The 24,007-nt window shown below is 39.8% G+C and overlaps 1 long non-coding RNA gene across 2 annotated transcripts in view; it reads left to right on the top strand.

Annotated features, from left to right (window-relative positions):
* Window positions 1-24,007, top strand: part of LOC135191455 (uncharacterized) — a 171,678-nt gene that overhangs the window by 89,067 nt on the left and 58,604 nt on the right. For both annotated transcript variants that reach the window (XR_010308836.1, XR_010308826.1), the window contains exons 2-3: window positions 18,192-18,219; window positions 18,789-18,867. This is a non-coding gene — a long non-coding RNA (uncharacterized LOC135191455). The remainder of the gene's footprint in view (window positions 1-18,191; window positions 18,220-18,788; window positions 18,868-24,007) is intronic.

Below are 24,007 nucleotides of genomic sequence, written 5' to 3'. Positions count from 1 at the left end.
AGGATTCCCAAAGAAGGATTTTGCATTTGTATCAGCATCTGGACACATCTGCCAAAACCATAACGTACACTGAAAATAGATGTTCATATAATCAACCAGGTTGGAAGAGACCCCCCAAGATCAGCCAGTCCAGCCTAGCACCCAGCCCTATCCAATCAACTAGACCATGGCACTAAGTGCCTCATCCAGCCTTTTCTTGAATGCTTCCAGGGTCAGTGACTCCATCACCTCCCTGGGCAGCCCATTCCAATGGCAAATCACTCTCTCTGGGAAGAACTTCCTCCTAATATCAAACCTATACCTCCCCTGGCACAACTTGAGGTTTGTGTCCCCTTGTTCTGTTGTTTATTATTGTGTCCTTTGCTGGGACCTGATGATTCTAGAAACTTTTGGTTAGATTTTGTGTTCCAGTGAGCCTTGCCTTTTTATTTCTAACAAAAAGCCCATGCAAATGTCACATGCAATGATTTTTGAGGAGAATAAACTTTACTTTTGGCAAAATACATAGGAATTTGATGGTGTAAAGCTGAAAACATTATTAAAAGTAGAGAATATAATACCACCATGTTGAAGTTATTGACTTAATATAGCTTGAAGCAAAAAATTCTTAACCTTGGGGCAGCACTACTAAAGCAACATGACCTGTAAATTTCCTGTTACCTATAAATTTCAAGCATATTTGTTTAACTCTGGAAATAAATCCATGAAGCTGGAAAGCTTGTGGAATTGATGAACTATTATTGATTCCTTTTGGGTTTTTCTTCTGTTGTTTTGAGTTTATGGATTTTCAACAAGTGCTCTTTATACCATCTGTAACCAGAATTTTCCCAGTATGCTGCCAGTGCTGCTTCTCTAGTTATTTCTCCTGAAATTGCTTCAAGAAGATAGGGAAGGCAAAACAGAAAAATCAAACTCCAGATGCTAAACAGATTTGCAGAAGTGCATATGCCTGTTAAGGTCTATTTAGCCACCTTTTTGCCAAGTATATTTGTTGTGCTCTGTTAAAGTTGACTCTCTTGAAAGTTAGTCTCTTTTTCAGACCCTTCAAGGTACAAAAAGTACAGCTTTTGCCGTGCTAGCTAATGTGCAAAACCAATTCTTACAAACCATTAGTGTGTCTCCCTGACAAAGACCATTCTAAAGCAGTCGAGTGGTGATGGGGTGGCAGCTGTGCCCACTTGTAAAGTGATAGCAGGGTTATGACACAGAAAAAACGAAATTATGATTTCCAGGGACTATCAGGTCCCTCCCCTGGGACAGGACTTTGTCTCCGTAGTCTTCTTAAGGGAATCTGGGCTCCCCCAAACTACCACACTACTACTTAGAAGTACCTTTTAACTGTTTCACTAACTAATCTTTCACAGTCTTTAGCAAAAACAGGAAGATAAATGAATAGCTTAGAGTGTTAAAGGTACAAAAGATTACTTGTGATTTAGACATAACGTTCTCATTTTCTGGTATGCAGGAGATGGTCAACAATAGGTTCAAAATAATGTTTGCTTGCTTGAGTGACTGAGAAAATGCTGATTGTTTTAGAGTGCACGTCTCAGCCCAGGATATAATATGGATATTGCTTCAGAGCCTTACTTTGAACATCCTGCTTTTCTCTTAGAAGGGAATATGAAGAATAAACTTATCTCAAATCTTAGAATCAGAGAATGCATCAAGACTGGTTTGGAAAGGGATTTCTAGACATCATCAATCAGGGACATCCTCAACTAGATCAGACTGCTAGGAGCCCTTTCAAGCCTAATTTGGAATGTCTACAGAGATGGGGCCCCCACAACCTCCCTGAACAACCTGTCCCATTGTTCCACCACCCTCATAGTGAAGTTCTTATTCCAAATGTCCAATCTAAATCTGTCCTTCTCTGTGTTAAAACCAATGCTTTTGTCCTAGAGAGAATTGCCTTTATAAAAGGTGCCTTCCCAGCTTTCTTATAGACTCCCTTCATGTACTGGAAGATCTCCCCAGAGCCTTCTTTTATCAAGGATGAACAATCCCAATTTCTTCAGCCTGTGTTTGTAGGATATGTGTTCCAGTTTTCTGATCATTTTTGTGGTCTTCTTCTGGACTCTCTCTGTCAGGTATATATCCTTCTTGTGTTGAGAGGCCCAAAGCTCAACACAATACTCCATGTCAAGCCTCAGGAGAGCAGAATAGAGCGGTGGAATCAGTGCTGTCAGTCTGCTGGCCATGATGCTTTTGATGCAGACTAGGCTGTAAGTGGCCTTCTAGGCTGCAAATGTGCATTGCTGACTCATGTCCAGCTTACGTCATTCTTAGGGACTGTAACTCACCAAGATCCCAATGTAGCTCTAACCCTGTCCAGAATTTAAAGATATCCATCAGCTCTGAAAATTGAAAGTTCTATTTCTTGGCAGGTGTCATTAACACCTGCTAGTGGTACACTACATCCTATTCTACCAGGTAGTATGACAGCTGCAGAGTGGTAATACTGTGGTCTATTTCCTTTGCTGAAATGTATTGCTTCTGTTTTGGGGACTGACGGATGGTTTCTGTCAACAAAGAGCACCATACTGACACACCCACTAAAATCACAACAGCACAGAATCAGGAATTTTAAGGTAATTATTATGGGGAAAATCATCTTTATATCACCTTATCATGTAAAACAACCTTTTTTTTTTTAAAAAAAAAAAATCTGTGTCTTTCAAAATGTACTACAATTTAAACACTCCCAAATTTATTTAATAAAGACTAAATTAATGAATTTAGTAGTGCTTGATTGAATTTAGTCTTTAATATTTATTTATTTAATGGAATCATGTGGATCTTAGATTTCATTTAGAAAAAAAGAGGAAGCTGGGCTTTAGCAGAAATACCTGCTAAGTATTGCATCTGAAAAGATACATCTTGGGGAGGGGAAATTAATTGATGCGAGATGATATTTCTCAAAATTAATAATGTTTATTAATTTTGCTACTCAGAATTCTCACCACCCCAGACCACTCATTTTAATAGTATTTTGGTTCTTATACAGTTATGGAAACATTCTACGGATAATATCTACACCTAATATAATCAGCAAAATATATAAACATTAATTGACCTGGAAGAGAAAATTCCCATGGTCAAATGCTGCTTGTGGTCAATATGCTGCTGGCCCAGTAGATGGGCTCAAGGAGCTCTTTCTGCTCTATAGCAGAAGGCAGTAGAGAATTACAAAGAGGCATTTAAGCATTTACTCACAAATTATTATTATCACCCTCATGGGGGCTAGCCACAGCCCAAACAGTGCCCAAATGCTTTCAGGGGACTCTGTCTTGTCAGACATTGAGGCTTGAATCTTCCCAGCTTCTGGGGAAAGGACGCAGACAATCTCTGACCTTGTTCTCCTGGCTTTCTCTGGATGATCTATGTATATGTGCAGGGATTCTAGGCAGGACCTTCAGGTGCAGAAGGCAGATGTTGTGCAGTCTCAGCACAATGTCATGCTGGCCACACAGGCTGATCACGTGCTGGCATCCAGGGTCTGCTCCTGGTAACTCGTGGCAGTGGAGTTCACAGGCAAGCAATAAGGCAGTGTGCAATAGCAGCAGGGCTGGGCACAGCAGAGAGAGCAGGCAAAGAGCAGGGAAGCAAAGGCAGGTTGTTCGCCTGCATATCTCCCTCTATCAGGGTGGGCAGAGATTAATTGCCCTTTGGACACAGAAAAGCCAATCAGGATGGCAGTTAGCCAAACCATACCACATTAGGCAAAGCCACAGGCTCACTTTTCCCTAACTTGGGAAAAGCACAGGCCTTGCACTAGGCAGGCACAAGCTAAGTGTGGGTACCTTACACCACAGGACCCTGGGCAGCCCAGTCTCGGTGGCTCCAGGTTCTTTTGTGTCCATTTCTGCACTTGCCTGTCTGGTGGAGCAGAAAAACATGCCTAGGCAAGGCAGGACATGTATAAGCCTATTTTGGGCCTAGCAGGCCTACCATAACAATAGAGAAGTGAAAAAACTCCCAAACAAAGAACCATCATTCAACTTAAACTTTAATTAATTGGCACCATATCTGACACATAAAACAACAGCTTTTAATAGCCAGAAATTATGGTTTGTTCACATTCCAATTTGCAGTTTGAAGATGTTTTGATAGGGCTGGGTGATAGGTTGGACTGGATGACCTTGGAGGTCTCTTCCAACCTGGTTGATGATTCAGGACACTGAGTGAACAGCATGACCTCTCAGAAAACATGATCCAGCTCCAAATAGATCTAATGTGTTGAAAAGTGCTGATCAAGACTAAACCAAATTACTCTTGAACAGGTTTGATTCTTCAGAGGACTAACAATAGTACCTGCTGCAGTAATGATTAAACTCTAAAATGGACGTTCCAGGTGATCCCCTGTAGGTGTACACACACTAGACATCCTTTTAATAAGCTTTTAATATATTTGTGGCTGTAAGGAACCTCAGAATTTCATCATTCAAATGGTTACGTTCAGGTTAATTTTGATCTTCCTAAAAATTCAAGGAGCTTCAGAAATTTAGCTTGAAATTGTGATTGATCTGACTGCTATCCCATTTAGGATTGTTACATAAGAGCACTGCTGGGTAGCCCTGGTGACTTATCAGAGACCTGCCACAAAGTGTGATGTTCCAGTCTTTTATATGGATTTTAGCAAAGCTGTGCTTTACACAGTATTTCATGTCTTAATTCCTGAAGAACTATTCTGTTATTGCTCCTGTCCTCGAGGAATTTCCCTGAAGAAATGATGCTTGAGCGTATCCAGAGAAGGGCGACGAGGCTGGTGAGAGGCCTTGAGCACAGCCCTACGAGGAGAGGCTGAGGGAGCTGGGATTGTTTAGCCTGGAGAAGAGGAGGCTCAGGGGTGACCTTATTGCTGTCTACAACTACCTGAAGGGTGATTGTGGCCAGGAGGAGGTTGCTTTCTTCTCTCAGGTGGCCAGCACCAGAACGAGAGGACACAGCCTCAGGCTGCACCAGGGGAGATTTAGGCTGGAGGTGAGGAGAAAGTTCTTCACTGAGAGAGTCATTGGACACTGGAATGGGCTGCCCAGGGAGGTGGTGGAATCGCCGTCCCTGGGGCTGTTCAAGGCAAGGTTGGACGTGGCACTTGGTGCCATGGTCTAGCCTTGAGCTCTGTGGTAAAGGGTTGGACTTGATGATCTGTGAGGTCTCTTCCAACCTTGGTGATACTGTGAAATATATTGTTTAAAGAGGCTTTCTTCTGCTAAAATATCTTATTTCTGTCCGCTATTAAGACCATGTCTTACTTTTGTGCTTTCAAGGGGATTATAATGAGGTAGGCTGCACTAACAGAACAGAAATTCACAGTCAATTTGGCAAAACTATTCAGATACTGATGCCGGATTTTAGTGATAGATAGTGGACCAACAAAACAGCAATGGTTATTGATGCATTACCTGTATTTTTTTTCTGTGTGGGGATGCTTTCTCTTCCTGCTTTTGAGTTGTAAGGTTTGTGTGTGAGTATTCATATTTGTTTTGCTCAACAGCATAGTGAACCAGAGTTCTTATAGGAGAAAGTTTGATTATGGAGGAGGTTTGATTTGCATTTTGATACAGGATGTTACTCCTGGGTTTTGAGAGCTAAGAACTTCTACCTTCATTGCTACTAGGAAAAATATAGTGAATCTTCTATCATTATTGTTACAAGGTTGGATAAAATAATAGTTTACGTGGAATTTGTGGCATATGCACCTTTGGGACCTTTTATTCCTGCAGAGTGTTTTGTGATTCTTGTGTTTGAAAGAGATAGGAAGGAAGCTGAGGAAATAAAGCATGTCTATGAAGTTCAGAGCAGCCTTTTCCAGGCTCCTACAAAAGGTTCAGCATGTTATTTGAGATATAGCAGTCCTCATAGCACACAGCAGCTATGTGCACTAACACTTTGTCAAATACTGGAATGAACAGAAATTGTTGTCTGTTTTAAATGAACTGTCTTTAAAATTGCAAAACTTGCCTTAAGTAATATAGTAGATCACAGGCTGAGAGGCAATCTCACAGGAGGAACTGCTTAGAGAGGATAGCGTGTGCAATATAAGAAGGAAAGCAGGAAGGGAGATTTCATGAAGCTAATGCATTGAGTACAGGTAAATTCTGATTCAATCTACCATACACAGCATCTTGAAATGCTGATGTTTTTCTGGACAGTTTGGATGAGGTTGCTTTGCTGAGCTGAGTGCAAATTTAACTACTTCAGACAGTCATAAGACATTAGAGGATGATAGTTTGCAGAAGTGCTCAGTGTTACTGACATTGAAAATTCAATCAAATCCCTGATATTTAAATGTGGTAGTGCCCATGCACCCAACATTGACTTTTTTGAGACAAATAAACACACAGAATAAGATGACTGTTGTCTTTTGGTTACATTTGCTGCCCTGAGGCATCAAGAGGTTTCTCAGGAGACAGTAGATGTCTTCAGGCTTAGCCTTATCATTCAAAGAAGGGTTGCTTATCAGAGCTCCTGGACCACAGTGAACATTCCAGATCCCTTTGTCTCACTCCTTTGCTTGCATGTCCAATTTGTCCCATGTTTTTTTGGTCTAGAACCATCTTTTCCAGATATGAACGATACTGCTTTTCTCATATGTGTTCAGAGAGGAGAAACAACTGAAAATTTCCTGAATGCCTGAATTCTGGCAAATCTGATTTATGCTCCATGAGTCTCTGCATGACAAAGTCATCTCTATTGGGTCCATGAAGAACTATTTAGACACAATCTCTTCAGAAATCTTTTGGGAAAATGGTATGTCCCATATGAATGGAATTATACCTCTCCTATGAGGAGAGGTTGAGGGAGCTGGGCCTGTTTAGCCTGGAGAAGAGGAGGCTCAGGGGTGATCTTATTATTGTCTACAACTATCTGAAGGGGCATTGTAGCCAGGTGGGGGGTGGCCTCTTCTCCCAGGTAACCAGCAATAGAACAAGGGGACACAGTCTCAAGTTGTGCCAGGGTAGGTATAGGCTGGATATTAGGAGGAAGTTCTTCACAGAGAGAGTGATTGGCATTGGAATGGGCTGCCCAGGGAGGTGGTGGAGGCACCGTCCCTGGGGGTCTTCAAGAAAAGCCTGGATGAGGCACTTACTGCCATGGTCTAGTTGACTGGATAGGGCTGGGTGCTAGGTTGGACTGGATGATCTTGGAGGTCTGTTCCAACCTGGTTGATTCTATGATTCTGTACATCTTACGTGAAATCTCATGCTGCATTAAGTGAAGTTGATTTGGAGGAAGGCAAGATACCTTCCTTTCTGTAGAATATATTCTCCAGCTGAAGTTGTTCAGTTCCTATATCATGGTAATCAATCATGCTAATTACCCTACAATAATGTGATAGGGCTACATAGGAGGTACTTTATCACACCAATTGCTGCACACAGGGAGATGAAATATTTATGCAAATGCTGTATAAGATTTTGGTATGATTGGATTGTGGTGATAATGTATTTATAGTTACCTCTCTAAAGCAGCATAATTAAGTGCAGAACCAACAGAGTCAAAATTTGTTAAGAGTACAAAATATCTTGTTAAGGCATTTTTATGTAGAATAAAAGCCCTCATTAGATTTTCAGAGAAATGAACAAGTTATGAAAGCTAAAGTACTATTTATCAAAACAATGTACTATACTTAATACAAGAAATACATGATGTTAGGAGGACAGGCTCCTGTTTTGTTCTAACCAAGAACTGCTTAAACCAGACTTACTGCCAAACTGCAGCTGGGGAAACTTCATTTTCCCTTCATAAGGCTTTCCCAGTAATTTCAAATCAAGACCTTTACCTTTTTTGTACATAGGTGGAACTGCCTATGCAGTACTATCTATGATGGTTTGCATGCTACCCACCCCCCCCAACTCTTATGAAATCACCCAGACTAGACTCATCCAAGCTCGAAATTAGAATGAAGCTTTATATTTACAGCTTAGCACAATACACAAGCAGGAATTTACAAAATACACAGCTATATACAGTAATATACAAGTTAAAAAGAGTAATACAGAAACACAACACCCCTCTGAGAAACCAGAGTCCCTAGGAGGGGCTCCCAACCACCCTTCCACCCCCTTTCCACCCCTCCCAGACTTTGCCTTACATTCATGGTGAGTTTGGAGAATTGGCCAGGGGGGTTAGGAAGCAGATGGATTAGTTAGACAGCAGGTTAGGGAGATAAAGGAGGTAGCCAGAGCCAGAGAGCAACTCTGTTATCTATATTTATGTTCTTGTTTTTATACATCTCAGCAAGCCTATGAGTGAAGTAGACATCACCATTGCTTCCTTTTTCACAGCCTATAATCTAATTCCTCTCACTAAAATATCCCAGTTAGGCTCAAATTAGGACACTGTCCATGTTGTAATTCCCACAAACTTTCCTGGGGTGATTGCAGCCAGACATGAATGAAATAATCTCTGCCTAAGAGGTGTATTTCGGTTTAGAAACCGGCATGAATTCTCATTAATTACATGAATGCCACCATTGTTCTCAGAATGCTGCAAATATACTATAACTTTAACCATGAAATGCTTGAGTTAACAACTGGCCATGAGTCATGCTATTTTGCCATTTATGCCTGTTCCACTACTCTGCTCAAGATGGGTTACCCAGTAGCTTCTCAGACAAAGCGTTTGGCCAGCAGTTACAGTGCAATGTAGCCCCTGCTCTTTATAAGGCAAAGTGTTCTGTTCTTCACAGAGCACTTTTGAGGACAAGCCTTTTCTCTCCCATATTAAGCACAGCTCAATCACAACATTTGTTGTATTAATAGCTCGATTTTGAAATGTTTAATCCACTGAACTAATGAGACAGCATTTTGTTTGGTTTTTTTTCTAGCACATAGGAAAGGCACATTATGCACTAATCTTACCATAAAGTAACTTATATCACTCATACACAGTGTAGCCATTTAAGAGCTAGTGCTCTATTTTGATTCTGAACTATAAAAAAGAGAGAGGACCTTTCTGGTCATTCTTTTGAATAGACTGAATGAGCAGGGCATTGATTATTAAAAAAAAATAAGTGTGTATCATGCATTGATATGCTAAGAGGGGTAGAAAAGCAATCTATAAACCCTTATTGCTGTCTACAACTACCTGAGGGGTGATTGTGGCCAGGAGGAGGTTGCTCTCTTCTCTCAGGTGGCCAGCACCAGAACAAGAGGACACAGCCTCAGGCTGCACCAGGGGAAATGTAGGCTGGAGGTGAGGAGAAAGTTCTTCACTGAGAGAGTCATTGGACACTGGAATGGGCTGCCCGGGGAGGTGGTGGAGTCGCCGTCCCTGGAGCTGTTCAAGGCAGGATTGGACGTGGCACTCGGTGCCATGGTCTAGCCTTGAGCTCTGTGGTAAAAGGTTGGACTTGATGATCTGTGAGGTCTCTTCCAACCCTGATGATACTGTGATACAATTTCTCATTGTTCACTCTGCCTTCTGCCTTCCACCCCCTCCACTGCTCTTCCGTGCATGACTGACTCTTGACTGACAAGACAACACATGAGATTTTATTGGCTTTCTATCTGGGGAGAGAGAAGAAGGTGGTGTTGGACTCTTCTGGGGTTTCTTTGTCCAGCAGAAAGGATTAGATTTCTGTATTATTTCAAAATTGTATATAATTGTAAATACAGGTAAATATATTGTGTATACATTCTTGTAAATTTAGCTTGCTGTAAACTATAGCTTTATCTTACTTCCAGCTTCCTATCAGCTCTCTGAGCTGGTCTGGTAAATTTCATTTTGGGGGGAAGGGGGAGAAGAAGTTCCCAACCCATCACACACAGATGCTGTACCTCAACCATTTTTAGGTCAAAGTCATACTAAGGTAATGACCAAAATTGGTGTGCAGTCTATATTTGTAAGTAGAGCTGACTGTGTTTGCATAATAGGAAAATTATCATCTCTAGCATTTGGGCTAACTGGTACAAAATAACTGTATCCATACTGTTATCTCTCCTAGCTCCATAATAGGAAAGTTATGTGTCTTTCCCACTCAGAATGTTTCTTTGTCCATATTAATTCTTTGACTGTGAGGAGAAATTACTTAGGAAAGAGCTAGTTATCCTGAGACAAAGCTTTGCCAGACTATAATGTCATTATAATATGTTTTGGTTTTGTATCTTCATCACTGTTCACTAACGTAAGTCTGGTCTACCTAGGACAGTTATATCTCTTGTTTATCAAAAAAGCCACTGGATTTCTATTCTGCCACATTTCTGTTTCTTCAGTTTCCATCTGAACTCAGCTAAGATAACAGCCATGTTATTACTGCTGTTTTATTTCCTTGAACTGTGCTGTTGCATCTTTTTTCTTTATGTCTGGGTCTTGAATAACACAGATAGCTTTGTGTCCACTCAACAGTCACTATCAAATTGTGGTTGGGGCTGATCTAATTTTTATTTTTACCTAGCTAGTTTCACCTAACTTCAATGCAATGTGATAGTTCAACACGGTGTTTTTCTGAGTTCCACGCAGAAAGTGTTCCTGAGTAGCTGTATCTTTTACCCAGCATTTGTCAATTCGGTGATGCTGCTTTCCTAGAAATGGCACTAAGTTTATTTTTCATCATTTTTATTCCTTCTCCCCCCACATTCTCACCTGTTGAGGTGCTGGAACGTGTCCAAAGAAGGTCAACAAGGCTGGTGAAGGGCCTGGAACATAAACCCTATGAGGAGAGACTGAGGGAGCTGGGGTTGTTTAGCCTGGAGAAGAGGAGGCTCAGGGGTGACCTCACTGCTGTCTACAACTACCTGAAGGGAGGATGTAGCCAGGTGGGGGTTGATCTCTTCTCCCAGGCAACCAGCAAGAGAACAAAGGGACACAGTCTCAAGTTGTGCCAGGGGAAGTATAGGCTGGATGTTAGGAGGAAGTTCTTCCCAGAGAGAGTGATTTGCCATTGGAATGGGCTGCCCAGGGAGGTGGTGGAGTCACTGTCCCTGGAGGTGTTCAAGAAAAGCCTGGATGAGGCACTTGGTGCCATGGTCTAGTTGACTGGCTAGGGCTGGGTGCTAGGTTGGACTGGATGATCTTGGAGGTCTCACCCAGCTTGGTTGATTCTATGATTCTGTATTTTTTACACCTATCCATCCTGCTTTTTGCTTAGAACAAATACAGTCTAAAAGTAGCATGCTCTTTTATTTCTTAGTGCATGGATTAAGAATTTTAACTTTTAGGTACTTAAGCTTGAATATTGTGCCACCATAAATAATTATAATCCATGTCTAGGAAAAGGCTAGTGCTAAGATTTAGAAGTTTGTTATTTCTGATGATAAGTAAATCCTGCTCAAATTTAGGCTGAATACTTATTTTTCCAAAAAGATCTTGCCATAATGTCTATCAAGATATATTTAATGAAACTTTCAGAAACACCTCCTTCTTTTCTTTACTCATAAATGTATTAATTTGCACACAACATAGTTTATGACTTAAGATCTAATATTTATGTTGTGAGCTACACTGTACTCTGTCATAGTAACCTTGAAACCCCTTACATAAAGAAAGGAACAACCTATAGTATGCAACCTTGTGGATTTTTTGGTTTTGGGTTTTTTTTGTGTGTGTGGGGGGTTTTTTTTGTTAGTTTTGTTTTGGTTTTCCCCACAGATATGTACAAAGATTAGGATGCAGTTTGATGTTCTGACTATATTTATAGTCGTTGCATTGGTCCTTTAAGAACTTTGGACATCTCGAAACCATGATATCAACCACGGTAGTTAAAACCCATTTAAGATGGAAAATCTGCCTTCATTAAAATCTTTTGGTGGTAGTGAACACTTCATTTCAAATTCCCCACTTCTCATTTTCATTTAAAAAATATTATTTTGGAGGTTCAAATAGAAAGAATGTTTGCTAGGGCAGCTTCTGCTGGTGAAAGGCAAAAGGAGAAGTAGAATCACAGAACTGAACTGCCCTGACTGGAAGTGCCCTTAAAAGATTGTCCAGTCCAACCTTTCATGGGAAAGGAAGCCTAGATAAGAAAATGTAGCACTCTGTCCAATCACATCTTGTAAACTTCCATTATCACCATAAGTTGTGATGTTGCTGTTGGCCCTTTCCTGTCATAGAAGCACTTTGCTAGCTCATGTTCAACTTCTTGTCTACCAGGAATCTCATGTCCTTCTCTGAAAATCTGCTTTCCAGCTTGTTGGCACCCATCTTGTATCAGAATATGAATCATTCCTCCTCAGGTGCAGGAGTTCTTTCACATTTCTGTTTATTGAACTTCATTCCTCTCTGCAGATTTCTCCAGGTCTCCCTAAAATGGCAGCACAACCATTTAATGTATGAAACACCCCTCCTAGTTTTTCTATTATCTACAGTCTTGTTGAAGATACACTTACTGCAATCAGTCAGGTCATTAACCAAGGTGTCAAACAATATTATTCACAGTATCCATCCTTGAGGTATAGCACTGGTGACTGATCTTTATTAAACAAAAAGAGGACCAATGTATTTGTGTATGGTAAAATGAGTAGAAAAGGTAAAGGAAGGGGACAATGAAATTTTGCATATTGTGCTTAGCTCAGATACTTTGATATTTCCTCCTTTATCTTCCTTTCTTAAAGACCAAAGTTATACAAGAAGTTGGTGGGGAAGGGGAAACAGTAGAGTTTACATGCATCTGGAATATTGACATGTGAAAGAGCACTTTTGTTTGCTGTAGAAACTTCTAATCGTTTCAATATCTATTACTGCTAGTGAATAATAAACCAAGATGCAAAGGAATGACAAGATTCAGATACAGCATGAAGTATCTAAAAAATAATGGTAATCTGAAAATGAAAAATAACTTAATACCATAAAAGCATTTTGGGGAAACAGAAAATAACATCACTTTCATTACTGCTTGCATGAAACCAAAGTAATCTGTGAATAGAAGCACTGCAATTATTCAGAAGATCCCATTTTCTTCTTACCACCAAAGACAAATCTCAAAATAATGTCTCTGTGTGCTTACTTTTTTTCAGTATTATTCTTGCATAAAGTTTTTCCTGAGTGTAGGCAAAATCAAGGCTCATTAAGGCCCTAATACAAGCTCACAGTTGTAGGGATGTTTTTGGCAACAAAATAGGCACTGAAAGGATTTCTAAGAGGTAAAAGGCATTTCCAGTGTGGTTAAGCGAGAAGCCCTTTCACAGCTTAGAAGGCAGAATGGAGAAGGGAGAGATTAAATTGGATAGAGATCAAAATAAAGGATTCAATTGTGTAAATTAAAGGTGACTTGATAGATAAAGTGGCCTTCAGAATGAGTACACACCTTCCCTTACTCTTTTAGCTTGAGAGGGTCAGTTAGTCTTTGGCACCTCAGTTATCCATTTCCAAACACATAATTGCCTTAAAACAACAAAATCATGCCAGACAGTGGAATGCCCAGGGAGTGCAGAGGAGTTGTAAGATCCCATGGGGCTTGAGGTGGAAGAGTTATGACATACTGTGGGCAGATAGCCAAGAAGATAATCAGTATGAGAGGAATGAAATCCAAACACATGTATGTACTCTGCCATGGCTTATACACCACTGCATTGCACAAATTGTTTGCTGTGATGCAGCATTTTACAAACTAGAAAACAGGAATGTTTGGGCTAAAAATGCTGAACTGTCATCGGAAATGGCAGATTCTAAGGACTGTATTTCATAATTTGTTTTTCAAAGAGGAGGCCTTGAAAAGAAACATGCCCAAGATTTTGAAGAAAATGCACTCTTTCAAACAATTGGTAATTTATTCAGCTTTGTACCTGGGCAAGATGGTATCTAACACTAATGTATTCTGTAGAGAAAGTGAAGATGCATTCTCAGGACAAACTGCAGAAGACAGAACTTCACTACATTATTACTAAAGCATGCTCAGGCCTCATTCCACAAAGCACCTCTGTCAATCAGCTGGTGTCTTCCTGTGACTCTCAAACAGGATGGCTGAATGTTATGAGTACTTTAATCACTGGACATGTACACTCAGTCACCAATACATTATTGTATACTCTTGTATTTTATTGGATGTTGTTCATAGTCCAAGACGTGAATTTTTGGCTGAGATCTAGTACTTAAATCTCAAAACCTTTTTCATTCTAAAATATGAGATATTATGACCATCCAATAATTTTAAACTACGGCAGAAAGCTTTGTCTGTCAGCTTTCAGTCCACATGATCATTGCTAATTCTGTTTTACAGACAACAAAATGGCTCATCTTTACAGAGTGTCTTGTAATCTGTGGCTCATCATTAAAGAGTGTCTTGTAATCTGTGGCTCATCTTTACAGAGTGTTTTATAATCTGTGGCTCATCATTAAAGAGTGTTTTGTAATCTGTGGCTCATCTTTACAGAGTGTCTTGTAATCTGTGGCTCATCTTTACAGAGTGTTTTATAATCTGTGGCTCATCATTAAAGAGTGTTTTGTAATCTGTGGCTCATCTTTACAGAGTGTCTTGTAATCTGTGGCTCATCATTAAAGAGTGTTTTATAATCTGTGGCTCATCATTAAAGAGTGTTTTGTAATCTGTGGCTCATCTTTACAGAGTGTCTTGTAATCTGTGGCTCATCTTTACAGAGTGTTTTATAATCTGTGGCTCATCATTAAAGAGTGTTTTGTAATCTGTGGCTCATCTTTACAGAGTGTCTTGTAATCTGTGGCTCATCTTTACAGAGTGTTTTATAATCTGTGGCTCATCATTAAAGAGTGTTTTGTAATCTGTGGCTCATCTTTACAGAGTGTTTTATAATCTGTGGCTCATCATTAAAGAGTGTTTTGTAATCTGTGGCTCATCTTTACAGAGTGTCTTGTAATCTGTGGCTCATCTTTACAGAGTGTTTTATAATCTGTGGCTCATCATTAAAGAGTGTTTTGTAATCTGTGGCTCATCTTTACAGAGTGTCTTGTAATCTGTGGCTCATCATTAAAGAGTGTTTTATAATCTGTGGCTCATCATTAAAGAGTGTTTTGTAATCTGTGGCTCATCTTTACAGAGTGTCTTGTAATCTGTGGCTCATCTTTACAGAGTGTTTTATAATCTGTGGCTCATCATTAAAGAGTGTTTTGTAATCTGTGGCTCATCTTTACAGAGTGTCTTGTAATCTGTGGCTCATCTTTACAGAGTGTTTTATAATCTGTGGCTCATCATTAAAGAGTGTTTTGTAATCTGTGGCTCATCTTTACAGAGTGTTTTATAATCTGTGGCTCATCATTAAAGAGTGTTTTGTAATCTGTGGCTCATCTTTACAGAGTGTCTTGTAATCTGTGGCTCATCTTTACAGAGTGTTTTATAATCTGTGGCTCATCATTAAAGAGTGTTTTGTAATCTGTGGCTCATCTTTACAGAGTGTCTTGTAATCTGTGGCTCATCTTTACAGAGTGTCTTGTAATCTGTTGCTCCAGAATACTACTTAGCAATAAATCTCATTATTAATGTCAGATTTCCAAGCAAGCTGTTGTAAAACATTTTGAGCATCCTGTGAATTGCATGATCTTGCCAGTTTCCTCTGAAGCAAAACACAGAGTAAAGGTGTAGAATGAAAGGTCTACATATGGTTTCTTGTACAACAATGAAATGTAATAGCACTACAGTAATCTTCCTTTGTTTGTGGCTTTGGAAGAGAGGAAAAAGAAACCTGCCACGATTAAAATCAGTCGAAAACACAACTTGACTTTTTCCCAGTATTTATTCAACAGATGTTTCAGTGTGTGTGAGAGGATGATTATTCACTGATGAGCAAGACTGGCTATATAACAGCAAACAGATGACTGACACCTAGATTCAAACATGGATATTGTACAAATGCTAATATGAAATCTGATGCGGTGCTGATGTCTACGAAGTGACAGCAGGAGATAAGAGACTGCAGTAGAGTGAAGTTGACTTTTAAACTGGAATTAGTTGGAATTAGGGCAGCATTTAAAAATCTTAACTGCCTGAATTGGAGCTTGACTAATCAAAACACAGAGAAAACAGTTCCACATATCTGCTCCATGGGTGTAAGACAAGGATGTCTGCCTTTTTAAGATTGCTAGCAGTCATAAAGGGTAGGAAACAACTATGGAGATGGAAGGAAAATACAATTTTCTGTATCTTCTGTCCTTATTTTTCATGGAGTTTACTTGGTTACTAGTACAGAAGGCACTGAGAATAGGATCTTACTCACTATGGATTTGCGTTTAAATACCAGAGTAACCTAAACTGAAATGTTATGTTTAGATTGTATATATTAAATTGTTACACAGAAATGGACAACTTCATAAATTCTTTAGATGAGGACTGGCTTTCTTAGTTCTTTACAAGGATTTTGCCTAAAGCAGGCCAGCAAGCTCTTCACTTGCATCTAGAATTTGTTGTGGTTTACTTTTACAAAAATAAATGGATCAGCAGGAATCTGAATTTTGACATAATCTCTAAGATCACAAGACATAAATGGTACTTTACACAGAATAGAAGTGGATCTGCTCCTATATTGAATCCAATCTTGAAACTTGTCTTGTGGGCAACACTTTGCTGACTCAGAGTGAAAAAGAAAGCTGTGTTCTCTCCTGAGTCTGTACACACTAGGGTGGAACCACTTCTGCTTTGCACACAGTGATAAAGAATGGTATTTCTGGTTCCTCTTTGTTATAGTGACCAATGGAATCTGAAAAGTTAAGGAACAAATATTTCTATTAGAACCTGTCCTGGTGCTGGAAAAAACACCCTTACAGAAATAACAAAAATATTCTCAAGACAGAAACTCCTCCTTTGTTGTAGGGGTCAGTTTTGATCTCTCATTTTAAAAATAGTTCCTGGGAATGTTTCACACAGTGATATATCTGAGGCTATAGAGAGCCTCAAGCTCTAATTTTCATGGGGAAGAAAGCCCATGGATAAAGACTTTGGCCATAGCCTACAGCAAGAGCAGACTCCTCCCCTTCCTCCAAACATTTTCCTTTAAAAAAATTACAGTTGGGAAAGAAGATCTAAGTGAAATGGATCAATACATAGGCCTGAATTCCAGTTTTAGTGGGTTTGGGGTGAGGGAGATGTTGGTTGAAAAGGAGAGAAAGCATTTCAAGTGGGGAAAGAACTGTAATTCTAATAACTTTGAAAGTCTGGTATAATTAATGCCTTGTTGTGCCTGGACTGAGTGGTCAATTTAAAGTTAAGCAAAAGTTTGTGAGCTATTGAAATGCAAATGTTATAACCTGCAGTAGGAAACAGGAAAGGTAGGAGACATTTCCAGACTACAGGAGACTTGCAAAGAGACATCTATTCAGATTGCTGTACTGGGTGATTAAAGCAGTCTTCCCTTTTCTGCGCATGGCTCAGAGCTAAACTAGTGAGACAGCTATTAGCTAAAGTAAGGAGAGCCATCTCTTGGGGGTGGGTAGTACAGGAGAGAGAGGCACTCGAGAAAGGACTGGGCAGCCATCGGTATGAAGGTAGTTCACCACACAATCAGTGTCAGCCTCAGTTACACTTTGTTGACTTTCAAAATCCGACAGCCCTCAACTGTGAAGCAGAGGTTGTCCAAGATGAAAAGCAATCAACTGGCCCTGGTAGAAGTAAAGACTGTAATACAGCATTGATTACACTCTAGAACAAGGTGGTGCTCCCCTAGTTACCTGCTCTGTTGAGGCTTTCTTGTCTTTTAATAAGATGATATGAAGGCAATTGACTCATGTAGCCCATAAAACACCAGGTTTAACTTTCTTAAATTCACTGAGAGGTTCAGGGCTAGGTTTTATTGCAGCCCTTTAAGTCTGAACCAAGCCTTTGTTGCTACTAGTTAAGACTTGTCAGAAGAGTTACATCTGCTCATGTTTATCCCAATCAGACACCAGTGGCTCTGCCACTTGATGCTAGGTTGGTATAAGTAACAGTTCAAAATATTGAGACCTTTAAAGCTTGTTCAGAAGACTTACAAAATGGAAAATAGAATAGTGTTGTTTTATTTAACATAAGTGTTTTATTGAAATGTTTTGTTTACAGGCACATAGGAATGGAGAGGGAGAAAGAGATCTATAGGACAGCTACAAGAGGAAGTGCTCCTTCAATCCTTTTTCTGAGTAATTGCCTTAGCAATTAAGTTTTAAGACCCAAGTAAGCTCGAGGCAACTCTTTCTTCTTACCTAAGGTGTCCAGTCTTCTCTCAGAGAAGTGTCTAACAACCATACTGGCAGTGCTTTAGAATTATGTTGCCTTTTATCTTTTCTGTTAATTGTGTTCTTCTTTTGTCTTCTAGGTTGAGGAGATGAATCCCACTTTTTGAGGTATGTATGTTGATGGTTAACGGTGTCACAGTTCTGAGATGGACCTATAGCTCTACAGCTGAAAACTGAGGTGCTGAGGTTTGCTTATGAAAATAAAATCAGTCTCAAGCATAGGGTTTGGACTTTCACCAGGAGAACAAACGATTTTGGTTCCTGTTGCTGATTACAAAAGCAAATAGACTTGTTTCAGAAGTGGAAAAGGACCAAAAATTAGAACTGCAGACCTACCTCCAAATAACTGCTGATTTTCATCTTAGAGCAAGCTGGTAGTTAGATGTGGAGTTGTGTTCCCATATCACCAAAGGGATGGTGTTCTGTGTCCCACCTGATCTGCAGAAGAAGGGGACAATTCTTACTTCTTCCAGGCATGCTGGCTGGCCTAGTAGAACTGACATATCTGATTAAAACTGAATTGGCATATTTCCAGGGTAACTGCATTGTTACTAGAGTATGCTGGTTTCCATAAACAAAAAGATTAAGTGCCTCAGACTGAAAATAGTGTTATACCTAGTGCTATCAATTCTCCCTCAAGAGTGCATGTTTGACATGAGTCTCATTTGTTCATCTAGGCAATAAGGGAGCTGTACCAATGAACTGGATGCTGGAAGGTGAAGAGTGCCTGGTTTTTATGCCATCCTCAGTAAAGAGGTAAGAGGGCTAACCAAATGGAAGATGGAGATACAGCATGTGAGTCAGGCTGCAAGAACAAGTTTCTTGCAAGCAAGCAGAATGAACTAACTATTCCAGTTAGGGATTCACAGATGTGTAGCCATTTTAGGTGGGTGAGTAGAAGAGCTTCCAGCCTTCCTTACAAACTGGATGGATCATCTTCTTTTTGCTGTTTGCAGCTGGAGCACTTCATGCTAGCTAGCGCACTGCTGAACTTTGCCTTGTTTCAGAATAGGGAGGAGGCAGCTGGTGCTGTAACTTGACTGAATCAATTTGTAACCAATCAATTAGAAAACCTGCATGTGCCATGTCCCATTTCCTGGCTAGAAAAGGGAAAAGAGACATTGTTCTGAATTCTGTTGTGTTCCCAACGTAGCATTTCTCCAACTACTAAATTAAATATTATCGCTTGTATATGAGTGCTGCTCTAATCAGCAATTTAAAGGTTTCACTTATTCACTGCTTCCCAATACAGGGGTCATTAAAACCTTGACAGTCCAGTGATTAATTAACTTCTGTTTTTTTATCCATTTGAGGAGGTGTATTTCAACATGAGCAGCAATAATATTAGAGAATAAATTGCACTGTGTTCTTTCCTCAGTGCTAATAGGCTGAAATCTTTGGGCTGAGTAGACTTGAGTGTAATTACAGTGCTGCAGCAGAGGCATTATGAAAAACAGAATGTATTTTGAACAGAACAGGCATTTATTTTCAGGGAGCATTCTGGTTATCTCTGCAATTTTAAGGTAGAAAAATGGTGGTAATCCAAAATAGCTTTTAATTTGATGAGCTGTAGCCTGAACAACATCTACTTAGAAGCTAGAATTCTTTGTCTGGAAATCTTCATGGGCAGAGCTGGTTAACCAGGTCTTCTGAAAGCTAATCAAGCTTTCAACTGTTTGCAGTGAGAAGATAAGATTAAAGTTCAGCTATATGTTAAATGCTAGTTATTAGAATTAGTCTTGGGGAAGAAAATATTGCTAAGAACAAACTTAAATTAAAAAATTCTCCTGGGAAACTTGCCAAATATTGACAGTGTCTCTAAATCCTTGAATCGTGATTTTTAGATTTGTTAGCAGTGCCTTTTCTGTCAAAATATGCATTTTCCAGTGCCTGAAGTAGTGCACAAATTTAGCCAAGGTGTAAGTCTTAAAGTAATTGATATTTGCACAAGCTCAAGAGAGACTTCAGTTTTACAGGCTGATATGTCCAAAAAGTCCATCATGATTGAAAACAGTTAGGCTGAGGCTACAGAAATAATGTGAACTTGATCTGTAATAGCTATTCTGAACCAGGATAAGCATGGACATTAAAGCACAGAGCAGGAAGCTGTCTGTCTTTTTTTCATCTTCTATGACATCTGTGCCCACATCTGATAAAATAGGAGGAGGAATAACAGCTATTGCAAAAGCAGAAAGACCAAGAGCTACATTGTGAAATGGAGAGATGGGGACGAGGAGTCTGATGAAATTAGGGTGATGAAGAAATTAAGTGAAATGATAGTTAAATGGAGTGGAAAGAAATCTGTGGAAAATGAAGAAGCAGATAGGGATTGCAAAAAGACAAAGAATTAGGGACACAGATATTGCTAAGGATAACTAAAGAAGTGTTGCTTACCTGTTCAACTAGTTGATTGGACAGGGCTGGGTGATAGGTTGGACTGGATGATCTTGGAGGTCTCTTCCAACCTGGTTGATTATATGAAAAAAAAACCCCAAAACAATTAGAGGAGGGTGGTATATGCACCTGCAAAAGAAGATTGATGTAGGGAAATGAAACTTGTATAAAGAATATTGAGTGTTTTACGAGTCAAATTAGGAGTCAAATGTAGATTAAAGTAAAATATGCCTGCAGATTCTGAGAACCTGTCTGAGGTATCAGAACTTTAAGAAAGCTTAGAATTAGATAGCCCTCTAGGTTAAGATTTCATTGACTTCAGTCACATCTGTAAGCACTCAAATACACTGTAAATCCAACCTGCAGTGTTCAGGTGGATATGCAGAAAATGAGGCATTTAGTGTGTCAGAGGTGTGACAAACCAACGTCATATGCCACAGGTTTTAATGACATGATCACATATGCTTGTAAGAGGGAACTTAGTTCATAGAATCAACTAGGTTGGAAGAGATCTCCAAGATCATCCAGTACAACCTATCACCCAACCCTGTCCAATCAACTAGACCGTGGCACTAAGTGCCTCATCCACACTTTTCTTGAACACCTCCAGGGATGGTGACTCCACCACCTCCCTGGGCAGCCCATTCCAATGCCAATCACTCTGTCAAGAGCTTCCTTCTAACGTCCAGTCTGTACCTCCCATGGCACAACTTGAGACTTTGTCCTCTTGTTCTGTTGCTGGTTGCCTGGGAGAAGAGACCAACCCCCACCTGGCTACAACCTCCCTTCAGGTAGTTGTAGACAGCAATGAGGTCACCCCTGAGCCTCCTCTTCTCCAGGCTAAACAACCCCAGCTCCCTCAGTCTCTCCTCATAGGGTTTGTGTTCCAGGCCTCTCACCAGCTTCATTGCCCTTTTCTGGACACATTCCAGTACCTCAACATCTCTCTTGAATTGAGGAGCCCAGAACTGAACACAGTTCTCGAGTCCTTCCAGTACAGGCAATTCGTGATACTTTTTGCTGGACTACGTGGCTTTGGTGTTCATGTAGGCATATCCAAATAGGTTTTCCTAGCATTGGAACCTTTTAACAACCAAAGTGATTAAGTTAATCTGTCTTGTAATATAGCTGCACTTTGAATACAAATTATTATAATGGTGATCGCTCCGGATCTGTGCTTGAATTATCCTCTCCTGTTTCTTTGGCCACCTTCTAATCTCCACTACATCACCACTGTACTTTTTGCTAAATGTGTAGGAAAGGACAATGAACAATACTTAACCAAAGAGGTACATTCTGTGTCTTGTGTCACAAACTGTCTCTTGGGAAAGCCTGCCTCTCCTCTGCAGTAATATCTACAGAAGGGGCTAGGCTCTTCCTATAAATAGACAATTGCCTCCTGGCATGAGCAGGAGTTACTGGATGAGAGAGCTCAGCTCTTCAGCAAGAAGGGACTTGCTTTTCCTCTTTCTGAGAAAAGGTATGCCTGACAGGCTCTCACAGAGGAGGAGATAAGAGATTTTCTCTAATCAAGCCTTGATGCTAGTACTTCTATTTCTGAAGCAGGATTATTACAGTCCTTGAGCTTAAATCAAAACAAAACCAGAGTCTTTTGAAGCTAAATGGATTATATTGTCACAACCTCCTGTTCTGGCAGCATAACTCCTTGAATAGTTTTTCTCTTTTTGATCCAAGATAAAGATATCAGTTCATTACTCCTGTGCAGCAGTTCTTCGTGTCTCTAACTTCAATCTTTAACATTTCCAAAGGGCACTTGAACCACTTGGTTTGCAATAACATTTTTTTTTTAATCTAAACTCTTACAGATAAGGATTTTATTTTTCCCTGAGAACAGTTCCTTTGGAATCCTAGTTATTTCTTTCTTAGTATCTCAGATTTCTCATTGACACTTCTGGGTCATGTTAAACTGGTTTTATTTAACCTGTAGCTTTCCCCCCAAGCTTTCTTTTATCATTTTGAAACTCCTATAATTAAATGAAATCCTAATTCTTTACCTAGTATTTTTTTCTAGTATTATCATTTGGATTTGCAAGTAAGTTAAACATTATGATTAATGCAGCAGAAAAAAAGGCTGATTTTGTTTTCATGAGTCTTTTTCTCTACACTGTCCCCAGACACAACTCATGTGGCTTCCATATAAATGTAGTACAGCCCAAATCACCTGCATTCTTTTTATGCCAGCTGTTGGGTAGCTTCAATTAAATTAACTTGTTTGCATCTGAGCTTTGTGTGTCTTTCTTCTTTCTTGCCTCCTTTTCTGTGTAGTCACCAGATGTGATGGTTTGGACTCTTACCCGCCCCCCCCCCCCCACTTTTGTAATTGCCCCAGCTAACTCAGATGGGACTCCAGGAATATAAATGAAGCTATTTATTTACAAGCAGCACAATATACAAGCAGATATTTACAGTATCACAGTATCATATACAAGGAAAAGTAATACAGAAGCACAACTCCCCTCCCAGAAACCTGAGTCCCCAGGAGGGGTTCTCAAACCACCCCAACACCTCCCCCTGCCCTCTCAACCTTACTCCAAATCCTGAGAAAGGAATAAAGGTGCAGCCAAGAGGTTAAGAAGGAAGGTTAGTGGCAGTGAGGTTAAGGAGATGTGGCTAGGTCTGAAGACAAAGGCAGAGTGACACAAAATGGAGAATGTTATCTAATGTTTTTCTTGTTCCCAGAACTCTCAGGGAGACTGATGAGGGAAAGAGACACAATTGTTTTCCTTTTCACAGCTAAATTACCTAGTTCTTTTCACCAAAACATTCTAGCTTTCTTCAAACTAGCACACCAGAGTAAAAAATGATTTAGAAATCTTACATCTAGATAAAATTTTCCTTTATGTTTTTGTGGTGGTTTTTTTTCCCTCAGAAAAGATTATGCATGCGATATAAACTAAGTAGGAAACAAGACTTGGGATTTTGGGATTCTAGTTTTATTTTGAGTGGAGTTTTTGGCCAACTATTTCAATAAACTAACCATAGTAACATTATAATTTTCTATGCTAAGAACACCACCACAGAATCCCACCATCAAAATACATCACATCACCTTCTTTTTTTTTTTTTTTTTAAGGGAAGTCTCCATAAGTTTGTTTCCACCTCTTTCCATTGATGTTTCCATTGATGTCTATGTCTTAGACATCAGTCTCTTTTTGTCATATATAGCTGTGATGCTCTTTCATCCTGACTTTGGGCATTTACAACCTCTGACCACTTTGCTGCAACCATTTGCTTTAGTTTTCTGGGAAAAAAAAACTGCTCTGGTGAGTGAAAGAAATAATTCCTCATCTACAAATTACCTTTGCATTCTTCTGTCTCACTATACACGTCTCTCCAGTAACTATCCCTTTAAAAGTAGCTGTGAATATAGAGAATCACTCTCTGTCCATCCTTAAAAAATATCTTACCTCTCAGTACCTTTGTGAAGCTTGTCAATACATCATTATACTTCCTCCTAACATCCAGCCTACACTTCCCCCAG

Source organism: Pogoniulus pusillus, chromosome 1 (assembly GCF_015220805.1).
Source record: "Pogoniulus pusillus isolate bPogPus1 chromosome 1, bPogPus1.pri, whole genome shotgun sequence".
Classification (NCBI taxonomy): domain Eukaryota; kingdom Metazoa; phylum Chordata; class Aves; order Piciformes; family Lybiidae; genus Pogoniulus; species Pogoniulus pusillus.
Note: the sequence above shows the minus strand (reverse complement) of the source record. Positions and strands in the feature narration are given on the sequence as shown.